Genomic DNA, 14173 nt, shown 5'->3' on the forward strand with positions numbered 1-14173 from the left:
GAAGTTATGGTTGGCAACCTTCAGTCTCGAAAGACTATGGTATAAGCCTACAGCACCCGGTATTCCCAAGTGGTCTCCCATCCAAGTACTAACCAGGCCCGACCCTGCTTAGCTTCTGAGATCAGACAAGATTGGGCATGTGCAGGGTAACAGTTGCTGTCTGGGGTAGGTATACATTTATCCCATTTTATCTTCACAACGGCCCTGTGGTTTTGATTTCTATACACTCAGTGACATCCTTTGGATGTGCAGAACCACTATGCAAAGCTTTATTGAACTATTTTCTTCTTTTTACAATGCTCCTCAGATGCTTTCCCTATGGAGAACCCTTCATCATCCCTCAATTCACTTTGCAGTTGTACTTTAGGTGACATTTCAGTAGACTAATCTGCCTATTCTACTCAGTTCTAAAAGCTGCAAGTCTTCTGTCATCAAAGTTTTGTCGGTGAAGGTAACAGCTCTACTTGGGTAACGGTTCAAAGGAAATAAAAGGAAGCCTTTGTAGTTCTCTGTTTTATTTATTCTATTATGCAACTCTAAGCGTGCAATTTCAATTATGGCACAATGTATCATTTAGTAATACACCGTAAATGATGTTATGGAGTACAGAACAGTCAACGAATATGAAATGCATTGGCTTCATTTACATAGGCTTGAACTTGTTCAATTAGCATCAGGTTTCCCCCAATTTCAGGATATCTTCAGCTAGATTGACCGAAATGGTACGTAGGGATGACATTAGTGGGGTTTTGACTCTGCTTATAATCACGCTACAATTAATTGAGAATATGGCTGCCTTTTTTTCACCCTGCTCTACGAGACCATGAGCCTACTTCACAAAAAAGTCCCAAGGAAGTGCTAAAAGTGACTTGGGATGTTACTTACGGGTCAAGTGTCGAAGTCATTGAGCAAGAGGCTAATCTTTGAACCGACTCTACTGGTTTTGTAGGTTTACAGAATATTATAGAAGGATTAGCAAAATGACCACTGTGACCCACAATAACCCTTATAGTCATAGTGCATCTGCGCAAAGTTTCAGAGGTTCATAGCATGCCTTACAGGATCCCTATCAATAAGGCCAGTGAGCTTTGATCTCACGCGAATGCAGTACTGTCTCCTGGTCCCAACTCTTACAGCCCACTCCTATGTGTGAGTGGAATTCTCATTTCACTAGTACTGGAAGTTGTACACTGCTTTGTGGCAGCGCAGGGAGCCAGGTACTAGCTGGCTATCTCCTCCAAGACAGGAGCCTGGACTAAATGGGGTGGAGCATCAGGAGAGTTAGAATCTACTGCAAGATTTGAAGATCAATTCAATCAATTGCAACCCATTTTGAATCCAAAGGTCTCGTCTCATGTACTATTAGGATCATGTAGCCAAAGAGCTGCCTTATACTACCATCCCAGTAACTATTCTCTGCACTGATTGGCAGGGTTCAAGACAGACAGAGTTCCCCAGCCCTGTCCAGATTTGACAGGAACCGAACCCAGATCCTTCTGTTCGCAAAGCAACCTGTAACTATTTTTTGTAAATAAGTAAATATGTTTTGTAACATTGAGTTTTAGTGAATGTGGCAACAGCAGAGCACTAGCTTCAAAGCTTTCCGCTTCCCATGGCAACTTTTGAGCGTAGGCAAAATCCCTGCTCTTAAGTTTCATTTCTCATGAGAGGCTGGAAACTTGAGGCCCAAGGCAAGGGAAAGACACAGAGATGAGTCATAAGTTGTAGATAAGGTGAGAAGCAAGGAATGCAGCTTGCCTGGGAAAGAGTAACTTAGGCATTGTTTTGTATTGTTAATGAGATACAGTGATGCCTCGCAAGACGAATGCCTCGCACAACGAAAAACTCGCAAGACAAAAGCGTTTTGCGATTTTTTTGGTGACTCGCAAGACAAATTTTTCTATGGCCGTGCTTTGCAAGACAAATTTTTTTGCATTTTTTTTGTTTTGTTTTGGTTTGTTTTAAATCGCACAACCGTTAATACCCAGGATGCATTGAAGTTTTGTGCTTGAAATTTTTGAAATCCTCTGTACAGTATGTATGCCTTTAAAGAGCACTTAATAAACACTTTGTAAACCAAATTTGACTTTGTTCTGACTTTTTTTGCCCATAGGAATGCATTAATTAAATTTCAATGCATTCCTATGGGAAACCGCGTTTCGCAAGATGAAATTTTTGCAATACGAAACGACTCGCGGAACGAATTAATTTCGTCTTGCGAGGCATCACTGTATAATAAAAGGCTGAACAGAGGGGCTGGCTCAGTAGAAGTGGCTCAGGCTCCCTGGATTCAACTCAACATTTTGGCTCCGTGTCTTCTTTGGATGTCAATTCATCCCTGCTACACAACCGGTTGCCTTCCCCTGTTCTTTGGATCCAAGCCGAGTATAAACAACCTGAAATAGCATTTATTTGATTTTCTTTCTGTGACAATAATGGATTTTGCCATATGGTTGGCGCTACTGATAAAAGAGCACGACGGTCTAAGTTTCCTGTTTGTCTTCTTTTTGAAATGAGTGAACAAGAAAACAAGTCGTGGGGAGATACATAATTATATAGACCATATCAGACTCTTTCAGTGGTGAAATGATTTGTTTGATGGAACAAGGGAATATAGGATGACTCAGCCCGGGAGACTCCGATACAATGACGGTCTTCAGCTTGGCTCCCCGAGACTCTGCTGTCGATCCATTGTCTTTCATTTCTCGAGAGCCCCAAATTTGGAATCCAGCTTTGAGCCGGAAGATTACAGCTTTTTTTTTTTTTATTTTCTTTCTACCATTTGCACGTGATACAAAGAGAACAGAGCAACCGTTTGGCAGGGGTTCAGAAGTTTTAAGTTTTAAGAAGGGGAAAAAAGCCAGCCCAGAGTTAATGGGAGAACAATCAAACAAGCCCGACAACCCAATAGGGACACAAGTCTCGGAATTGGAACTGGCATCTAACACCATTTTAAAGCAAAGGCCTGTTGTTTATCAAACATATGTAGGCTAGCTGCGGCTGTATAAAGAGACAATTTGAATATATTAATCACTGCGAGCATTTGGCATCCCAATGAGCTTATGTAAGTGTTTGTACACAGATTCCTTTCTGGATGTTGTATATGGAATAAAATGCTCTTAGCATCCGTGTTGCCTACGCTTGCCAACTTGCCCACAACTTTTTCTCAAAGGCAAGGCAAAGTTGGTCTCTTCTTGTGAGACAAAGCGTCAGATGTGTTTGGAGAGAAACTAAAGAGGGTCGCTAACAGCCCAATCATATCCTTCATATCATATGGCCAATGCAGCCATGCAAAAAAGGTTTATGCTTATTTATTTCTCCATAAACCCTTCAACTGGCAATGAACATAAGAACATAAGAACAGCCCCACTGGATCAGGCCATAGGCCCATTTAGTCCAGCTTCCTGTATCTCACAGCGGCCCACCAAATGCCCCAGGGAGCACACCAGACAACAAGAAACCTGCATCCTGGTGCCCTCCCTTGCATCTGGTATTCTGATACATAGCCCATTTCTAAAATCAGGAGGTTGCACATATGCATCATGGCTTGTAACCCATAATGGTTAGAAATGTTGGGTTTCCTCGGACTTGCCTCAGCCCTTTTACAAATCTGAGAGAAAATGGGCATGCTGGCATGCTTTCAGAGGGGACAGCATCTTGCACAAATCACCCACATTGGGTGCCACCCCCTCCCACTTCCATTACACCCTCTCCTATTCTGCCTTTCCCCACCCTACATAAGAAGAGCTTCACTGGATCAGGCCAAAGACCCATCTAGTCCAGCTTCCTGTATCTCACATTGGTCCACCAGATGCCGCAGGAAGCACACAAGACAACAAGATGCCTGCATCTTGTTGCACTCCCTTGTTTCTGGCATGACAGAAACAGCCTACTTCTAAAACCAAGAGATTCTGTATACCCAGCATGGCTTGTAAGCTGTGAAGGACATTCCCCCCATAAATCTCTCCAATCCCCTTTTAAAGGCATCTAGGCCAGATGCCATCATCACATCCTGTGGCAAGGAATTCCACAGACTGATTACATGTTGGATAAAGAAAGATTTTCTTTTGTCTGTTCTAGTGGCCAATTCTGTGAAATTGTGGCCAAAATTGTGAAAACCTTGGTATATTTCAAATAATAATACCATCATCTTATATACCATTCATTGCAGAAATTAATGCAGAATGCAATGAAACAAACTATGTCAAAACATCGCTACTCTATCAAAAGGAATAACCAAATAACCAGAAAATAAAAACACAGCTGCATTATGTAACAAAAACTGGATTTTCCTAACTCAAACCTGACCAATGCGGCTAACTGTTCCAAGAGCCAATTATATGTTATTATGATACAGCGGGGAACCAATAAGGTGTTAATATGGGGGAAGCCTGAGGGAAGGCAGCAGAGCAAGTGGACAGTGAGAAGGAGGCAGATTTCCCCCCATTTTCACTTTTTAATAAGCCCGGCCATGACATCACTTCTGGAGCATCATTTTGAGCTTGGTATCAGGCTACACAATCATTAGCTACGCCATTGGCTCCAACATTTCTGATGGCCATACAGCATGGCCTACCATTGGAATGCTAATTCCAGCAGTGGGGTGGGGGGTTGGGCGGTAAGACTAGCAACATTTATTCCAGGCATTCAAGCAGCATTAGTGCCAGGTTGCTGAAATCCCTGGGGCTCAGTCCTGTACTGAGACCCCCAAGGTGCTCCCCTGGTCAGCTCCTGATTGTAGGGGAAGCTGAATAATGTGCTTTCGTGAGCCATATCCAGCCCGCAGGCCTAACAATTTTTTAGAATGCATTCATATATCCCTAAGTTGATAACGAATTCCACTGAAAATGCAATTCAAAGAAAACATGGAAGCTCCTTCACAAGGCAAGGCATAGCATCTCTGGAAGTTGAGGAAGGCAGTAGCATTTTGACAGAGCAAGCAAACTTTTTTTCAACAGGATTTCACATATCTGTAGTGACATGGGTTATACCTGATTTCTTGTGAGAAATGGTTTCTTTTACCTATCTGCCTCATTAGAGAACAGCACAGCACAGTAGATTTAGAATAAGGCTAGGAAGGCGAGTCCCTGGGCTCTGATATATATTTGCACTCAGGTGCCCTACCAAGGGAACACAATGATCCTCGGGGATATTCCCCCCCCCCACACACACACATATCTGAGACTCTCTGCCCAACAAGCACATTAGTTATACCTGTTACCCAGGAAAGCACTAAGGGAACACTATCATCAGTTCCTCAGGAATGCATTGGCAGGTTCTGAAGTTTCAACTAGATGATAGAGATTCGTAATCAAATCTCTACCTCTCTTTCTGTGTTTGGTTAATAATGGGGAGGAATTCTGATCAAGACTGCAGCACTGGGGTGGAGAGTTTAATCTTCTCCCCAAGTTCATTTTTTGAAAAATTTAATTTTAATTAAAATAATCTCTTGTATCGTGCAATTTGTTCCTAGGCAGTACTTATTCGTACAAATAATTGTCGCAAAATTACAGCCCAATCCTATCCTGGAACAGGCAGGCAGGCTGTCTGACCTGCGTTGTATCCAACACAGGTTTTTGGCTATCTACAGAGCAACCAGGGGCAAGGGGAATCAACTCCCTAATCAATTCCCCTTGCCCCAGGTTATGCATCAGTCACCCCAGTGGCATAGCTAAGGGAGTGCAAGGGGTAGCAGTCTCACCGGGCAACAAGCTTTAGGGGGGCAACACAACAAACTGAGCTTGACACTAGTGGCCAAAATTGTGAAAAAATGTGGTATGTATGAATAATACCATCATGTTATATATCATTGGAAAGGTAATTTAAATCATGAGGCAATGAAACAAACCCCATTTGAATATCTTTATTCTATCCAAGGTTTCGTCAACTAACCAGAAAACAAAAACATAACTGCCTAATGGAATAAAGAGTAGATTTTCTTAACTCAAAACTGACCCATGAGACTGATTGTTCTGAGAGCCAATGAGATGTTATGATACAGCATGGAACCACTAAGGTGTTAATATGAGTCAGCTCTCATTTCCATGTATCATAACACAGCTACTCCTGCTAACTGGTAAAGAAGCACTTTTTCAAGTGATGCTCTTCTTATATTTAGCAGGGGGAGAATAACCATCCCTCTTCACCCCGACACAGTATCTCTAACCAATAAGGGGCACACTTTTTATTTATTTACTTACTTAAATTTGATTTTGTTGTGGAGAGGGGTTACAAAATCTTCTTTGATCCCGGGTAGCATATAGCTGTTTTAGCTATGCCACTGGCTGGGGAGAGGTGGCAGATCAAGTGGGTGATGAACTGCTGGGGGGAGTAGGCAGGTTTCCTCCCAATATGCACTTTTTAAAAAGCCTGGGTGTGACGTCACTTCCAGTTGTGACATCACTTCTGGGGCAGCATTTTGAGCTGTGCACTGGGCTACATGTTCATTAGCTATGTCACTGAGGGCACAATCCTAACCAGGTCTACTCAGGGGTAAGTCCTATTTTGTTCAATGGGGCTTACTCTCAGGAACCTGTGGTTAGGATTGCAGCCCATGTCACCCAAATGGGTCATCTCAGATCTGCACCACCTAAAGAGGTGGCATAGATCAGAGCAGCCTGGCGCTAAGCCAGGCTGCTCAGGAAGGGGGTTAAGATCCTCCTGGGCCCCCTCAGGAAGGGGGTTAAGATCCTCCTGTCCACAGACCCACCTCCTGTCCCCCTTGTCCCCCCCAGAACACCTTTCCCCCGCCCTCCCCAGACCTCTGTACCAACTGAGGCAGACTGGCACAAACATACCAGGCACTGGTGCTCTGGAGGTTGAATTCGGTTTGTGCCAACCTGCCTCCTCCCTCCCTTATGGCACTTTTTGATATCTCTAGGCTGGCACAAGGATTTACACTGGCCTGACCAGGCCTTTAGATTGTAACCTTAGTCATTTTTGAAGGACAAAAATAATTCACAAAGTAAAATGCTAATGCAGTTTTCCTGATTGTTTCCAGAGAGTCCCTGGACAACCTGAGATGCAATTTCAATCCCAATATTAAGTTCTCCTTGAGCATTTGTGCTGCAGAGGATGAGCTTGATCTTTGGCACTGGCTTAATGTTTCATTTTGGTATTTTAATTTCAGATCCTTGATTCACACTTTCAACAGGCGACGAGTGAGAAGAATTCCACATTCAAAGTGTAGCTCACAATCAAGCCAAGAGACGTAGGACATACATATTCAAATGGTTTTCTTCCCCCTTATTCCAAGTTGTTACAAGAAAAGAAAGAATATATGTCATACAATTTGGGGGTTATAGCACTTAGAAATATGCTTGAAATAAGGGAATGTATTTTAGCTGTTTGCAGATCCCAGTGAACATCCAGGGATATTAGAACATAAAGAGTGCTATTGAACCAGAACAAAAGTCCATCTCATCCAGCATTCAGCTGCCAACCAGACAACTGGGAAACCCAGAAACGGCATGAACTGGTTATCAAAAGGATGTCATCACACAGTTATCTTGACCACCAGCATATGTGCCTCTGGGGAGGGTGTCACCCCTCCCTGTCACGCAACACCCCCTTACTCGCTGTGCCAATCTGCAGTAGCTCAAGCCTGCCGGCATCTGGCACACAGGTGCAAAGTGAAGCACCCAGAAGTGGTTCAGTGGTGATGCAATGGTGCCATTGTGATATTGCGCCACCACTGAAGTGTTTCTGAGTGGCCGCTACCTGTAGCCATTCAGAGCCAAGGGTGGACAGGACAGTCCATCTGCCGCCACAAGCAGTATGGGCCTCTGCTTAGTGGGACCTTGGGTTGCATACCCATCACCCCCCTGGGGCACAGCACTCAGGGTGGACTGCCCCTGACCCCACTTGCTATGCTATTGACCTTGTCCAACCTTGCACGGCTCCTTCCAGAGTCATGAACAGAATGGAAACAGGCCAGACAAGAAAGCCTCCTTACACCAACAGGTCAATGAGACTCAGGTGATAGACAATGAGCTCTACTAAGGCTCCAGCTTTATTTTCTGGTCGAAGCAACTGGAAGTAGTAACCTTGTCAAACAGAGACTGTTGCCCCACTTTCACCACTCTTGGACATCACATTCTCCAGGGGAGTAATAGCACATTGATTTCATGTTTTCAGGATTTAACTGCATGCACAAGCACCAGCAGTGATTATTTGTCAATGGATAGCAATCTTCATGGAGACTGAAGCCAGATATCCAAAGCCAAGTGAGGTTACTCAAGGGAATCAAGGCAGAAGGTTGCACACATCCCTAGCAGTGAGACTTTTCTTTCAGACTCCAGAAAAGATGCCTGGAAGTCCAGTTCAGAGAAATGCTTATGGAAGAATGAACAGTGCCCAAGGCATTTCCCGAGGCTTAATGAATTAATAGCCATTTGGGAGAGGTAGTTGCTTGAGGCAAAACTCCTCATTATTTCCTCAAGAAAGACGCTGGGTTCTTAGAGATTTGGGACTTTTTTTTCTTATTTCGCCACCAACCAAACTCGTTTACATTTTCCCCAGAGGCAGCAGCATCCGATTTTTCTAGACTGCCCTAAGTACATCCATTTTGAATGGATGGTACACCTAACATTGGGTAGTCATATAATATTTGTGGCTGGCAATTTTAATTGGTAATAGTTCCCTTGTCCTCCCTTCCGGCTGAATTTAAATGATATTGATCCTGAAGAAGGTGGGGTGCAAGTCAGAGGCGTAGCTAGGTCATTTGACACTCGGAGCCTATAAATTTTTGGTACCCCGTACAACATAATTAATTAATTAATTAATTAATTAATTAATTAATTAATTAATTAATTAATTAATTAATTGAATTTTGCATTTTTATGTCACCCTTCCTCTAAGCAGCTCAGGGTGGTGTACATGGTTCATCTCCTTATTTTGTCCTCAAAACAACCCTGTGAGGTAGGTGAGACAGAGATAGTAATAGTCATGACATGAAATTAATAATAATAATGGCCAGAAAATAAATGCAGTGAATATTTCCCCATAAGCAATGGTTGAAATTCTGCATCAAATGGTATATATAACATAATGGTAATATTCCTAAAAGCCATGATTTCCAGAGTTTTGGTCACTAGGATGTCACACCCCCCCCCGGATGTCTCATTGGCCTGTTTTGAGTTAAGGCAATGGTTCTCAAACTTTTAACACTAAGACCCACTTTTTAGAATGACAATCTGTCCAGGACCCATCAGAAGTGATGTCATGGCTAGAAGTGACATCATCAAGCAAAATAAAATAATTATAAATCATTAAATTAACGAAAAATAGATAATTAAATAAGGGGAAGCCAGCTCTGTTCCACCAAGTGAAACCTCTCTGTAGCCTGCCTGCAAGAACAGCCCCCCCCCCACAAAAATATCAGTGAGATTTTCAGCCCTCCTCAGTGCCCAGTTCAGTGTAAATTATTATATTTCAAGCATAGCACTATCAGGACCCACCTGGCTTTACAGGTTTAAAAACCAATAAAATTGACCTTACCAGCTGAAGACTCTGCTTTATTCTTTTGGGGGGGGGGGGGGTACCTTCTGCAGCATTTCTTGAGCTCCACTTTCATCAGATTGGGACCATGCAGCTAGCCTTGCATTCCCTTTTGCATGACTCGACCAGGAGCCAAGGCATGTTTGCTTACCCGCGAGTAAACGCGACCTTGTGGCTTACTTTCTCTTTCCATAGGGCTCAATACATTTGTCTGCTTGGAGGGAAGGACTTCCTTTTTGGGCGTTTTTGGTGGCTGCTTTCATTGGATAGGAATCATTCTGGTGTCATTGGATTCCTCTCAGCCTGCCCTTTCCGATGAACTATGGCAAGTTCGCCTACTTGCGAGTAAGTAACTCAAACCTGAGCCAGCTATATCTCTGGTGCAAGAGTACTTTGATCTATGAAGGCAAATCAGGCCTGGAAGAATTTGACGTGTTCCAATGAACCCACCCACCCCCCAAGCCCAATGTGCCCATCCCCTGCCTTGTCACTTCCCTGTTCTGCCTTCCCCTAACCCTTCCGCTCTCCCACATTATCTTACCTGCATCATCTTGGCTGGTCCTCCAAGATACGCCCATGCAGGAAAAATCTGGCCTTCCCATCAGTGCTCTGGTAGCCAACACTGCTGGAGTGCACTTTATGGCTGTTTTGCAGCAGCTATTGCTTCCACTGGTGGGGCAGCCCAAAATGGATTGAGTTGTCCAAGGACAAAATGTGACTCCCCCTCCCTGCATTCTGAAGTGGGTACAGTTTAGAATTTTTCAACCGCCCAAGAATTTCAGCAGGACATGCAATAATCCCTAAATAATTACACAATTACACAGTGACATTTCCAGTTAAAAATTGATTACATATAGTCTTGTCAGTTTCAGCAGTACTTAATGTACCTGCTTAGAATCACCATCATGTAAACTGAGCCTTAAGCAGAGTACTAAGAAGTCAGCCCCATGGAAATTAAGTGCCTTTCGTCATTTGCTTGTTGAAACATGCGTTTGTTTTTTTTTTCCATCCACTCTGATTTTCTAAAGATGTCTATAGTGATGAAAGGAATGCTGAGCTAAATTATTTAAGTTGAAGTCCAGGTAAACTATTCGAAAGGGAAACCAAGCTCATCAAACTTTCTCAAGTGTTCTTGAGTTCTTAGAGGATGTGAATTCAAAGCCCCAGTTCCAAAAGGATGTAAATTTGAATTTAAGTACTCTTTAAGCAAAAAGGTGAACACAGAGATTGGGTTCACAGATCAATCAATTGCAACAGGGCCTATTTTGGCAATGTAAATAACCAGTGCCAGCTTCAAAGGCTTTCCGTACTGTTTTGAGGAACCCACTTTTCAGACTGCCTGATCTTGGAAATGATGTTATCGAATTGGGACTCTTTCTCTAAACGCCTAAAGTGGGGTTCAGCTAAAGGGATTTATGATACAGATTTATGAACTTATAAGCAATATGGAGACAGTTGATAGAAGAAAATTTCCTTTGCCAATTGGGTAATCATTTGAGGTTCTTCACAGTGATTGGTAAGGTGGTACAGAGATGTAGAGCTTGCCCCTCTCAGCCAGATGATGAACTCACCCACAATGGTTCAATTCTCTTCTTGCAGTCCCAGCGCCACCACCTACTACTGCTGGCCTTGATCTGGGTGGTTAAGCTGTCCCACAATGGCAACAGAATGTAAGGCTGGCCACAGCCATCAAGAACAGGGTAGGATTCAGGAAGGAGAGAAGGCATGACTTCCTTTCCAATTAGGTTAGAACTGCTTCCTCTTCTAGGGTAGGTATTCTAGTAGGTCCAGTCCACCACTAATGGCTTCAATGGCTAAAGCTGCCATAGCATCAGCTGTAGCTGCCACTGACAAGCCCTGGGTCAGAGGGGTGAGGAACCATTGCATGAGAAGAACAGAGGGCTGGTGTCTGTGTGCAAGTACAGACACACACAATTCTTTTTTTGTGGAAAACAACAAGGATCTCATGGTGCAGTCCTATCCTACTTATGGAGCTGGTGGAATGTATGTTCTGCTGGTTCACATGGTCATAAAAGCACCATAAGCAATTTGCAACAATGCTATTAGTTGGCATACCAGCAGGAAGGCCGGAGCCTTCCTGCGCATGCCAGCAGAAAAAAGGATGCCTGTGAGAGCAGGTAAGTCCACCAAACGGGCAGGGGAGGTGATGGAATGAAGTGCTACCCTTCTGCCTGTAAGAAAACAGAGCCAGCATTCTGTCAAGTATCCCTACCTTGTTGCCTAAGTGCAATTAATACTCATCCCAGGCAAGTGGCTATCAGTCATGGGTGCAAGATTAGACACTTCACAAACAAAAGACATTTCTTTTTAGATGAGCCTTTTGAGTCTGGGTTTTTTTTTTAATGCGAATTGATCATATGGGCTTGCCATATTCTTAAGTACTGATGGTTGCTTGTCCTTCGTTCCTTTTTTGTGGGGGGGGGGGCTTTACATGATCTTTTTAAGGTTGTTTTATGGTTTTCAGGATATTTTAATGTCTATACAATCAGTTCTTGTTCTTTGCAAGGTTCCTGGAGAATCTAATGGATATCTATTAGTGGATACTGAATCATGGAGATAGATTCCAAGAGAACCTTTGTTACCATACATTCTATGACCTTTATGAACCTGAATCTTAACTTGGAGTAAATGGGGATGAGTGATTGTGAGGGCTCATCTCCATCTGATGCTGAGTTGATCCTTGATGGAAGGATGCTCCATCCTTGATGAGTTGATGTTTGTGGCAATGGTGATTTCTCCATGCTAGCTATCCCTCCTTGAAGGCTGCAAGCCCAACAGCGAGGTCTCAGAGATCAGCAGTGGGGAGGGGGTTGTTTCACCTGTCCTCCTCCTCCACCTCTCTCTTGGCTCTTTCCCTTAGCTTCTCCAGCCCCAGAATAGTCCTCAAGTAGCCTTCCAGAGACCTTTCATCATCACCCTCTCATCATCGCCTGGGTTGTGAAGGTTCAGCTGGAGTCCCTGAGGTGGTGCCCAAGATGGTGGACAAGTCTGGAAGTGGACACAAATGTGTCTGACAATTCTCCACAGGCCAGTACCAATGCATGTTTGATGCTGCAGGCTGGATTAGTGGATAAGGAGAACAGAAGCACAGATCTAAGGTAGGTGGCCAATTTGCCACTTGCAGATAGGTGAATTCACATATAAAGAGAACTGACTGTATTTTTTAAAATGTGTTTTTAGGTCTGAAAGCCACATTGAATGCCCTTTGGGGAAATAAATACATAAGTTTGGTTGACCTCCTTCAGTCTCGAAAGACTCTGGTATAAGCCTACAGCACCCGGTATTCCCAGGCGATCTCCCATCCAAGTACTAACCAGGCCTGACCTTGCTTAGCTTCCGAGATCAGACGAGATCAGGCATGTGCAAGGTAACAGTTCATAGCCAAAAAAATTGACCTACCCACTAACCTGATCATTGTATGGAAGCATTTTCTTCTCACATGCTACATGCTTTAAAGTGTGTTTGGAAACTGTGGGGAGGGGGCACATTGGCAGAAGAGAATGCAGAAAAACAGAGTCAGTCCAAACTATTAAGATTCCTGCAGTGCTGAGCCCTTGTTGCATAATGTGATGGAGGTCACATTATGGACTCATGCATTCCTGGAACCCTACAACGATACAGGAGAAGATTATTTGACTTAACCTTTTTTGAAGGTTTATTAAAGAGCAGAGATGGAGCAGCGCAAAGTCAGAAGCATTTACAATATTTCTCCCTGGCCTGTGACCTGGTAAGAACTCTAGCTGGGTTGTTAAGCATATAGCAATACACTTATACTCAAACACTTTTAATAGAGGAATCTCAGCACAGTCCTTTTTGCCTTCTTGCTCACAAACAAGTTTTTCACAACGCTGTGTGTTTTCCAAGCCCTTGGAGAAATGGCATTCTTGCTCCAAGGCTCAAAGGACTCTGCTTACCCTCATCGATGTCATCACAGTGACAAATTTCATTGGCTACATCATAATGTGATGTCATCTCTCAGAGAACTTGAAGGCCCAGGGTAATATTGTGACCATTGGTGATCCTGAGTTGCTGATATTCTTATATGTATACTAAGCAATAGGCCACTAGCTTCTTTATAGATTAGCGGGCACCAAACTCCAGCATGTAGACCAGATCCAGTGCCCATGCAAAACCCTGCCCGCATTAACAGAGCATACCGTTCCACACAAGAGCCTGCTATCGCCGCCTCCAATCTCCTCCAAAGTTTGCACCACCCAGCCGCTTCTTCATTCTGCCATCCCAGCAGGCTCTGTGCCCAGATTTTTGAAAAATGCTCCTCCATTCAGTGATGAGGGAGCTTTTCCATTTTGTGTGGCTACAGGAAAAGTTGCCCTCATTTGAAATTTGTGACTTTGTGATGCTGTCACATGGCCCAATCAGACTGGCTATATGATGCTGTAACATCATCATACTGACTATGTGATCTTCAGGTAGCCAGGATCATGTAAATTGGAAGAGAAAAAAAATGCCGTGTTTTTTTTTTTAATGGTGAGCTGGCAGCATCTGGTCTGACAGTGAACAACAATGAAAAATGTGAGCAAAGAGTTTCAGGGGTGTTTTCTTTCCTTAAAAAACATTTGCGGCCCTCAGTGACCCCCAATCCGCCCTGCAGAAAGCCCCCAGTCTCCAACGAGCCTCTGACCCACTGGAGATT

The 14173-nt window shown here is 43.6% G+C and overlaps 1 pseudogene; it reads right to left on the reverse strand.

Moving 5' to 3' along the window:
• Positions 1 to 12784: 12784 nt before the first annotated feature.
• LOC136656541 (5S ribosomal RNA) lies at positions 12785 to 12902 on the reverse strand (annotated as a pseudogene).
• Between the last annotated feature and the right edge of the window lie 1271 nt (positions 12903 to 14173).

Source organism: Tiliqua scincoides, chromosome 6 (genome assembly GCF_035046505.1).
Source record: "Tiliqua scincoides isolate rTilSci1 chromosome 6, rTilSci1.hap2, whole genome shotgun sequence".
NCBI lineage: Eukaryota > Metazoa > Chordata > Lepidosauria > Squamata > Scincidae > Tiliqua > Tiliqua scincoides.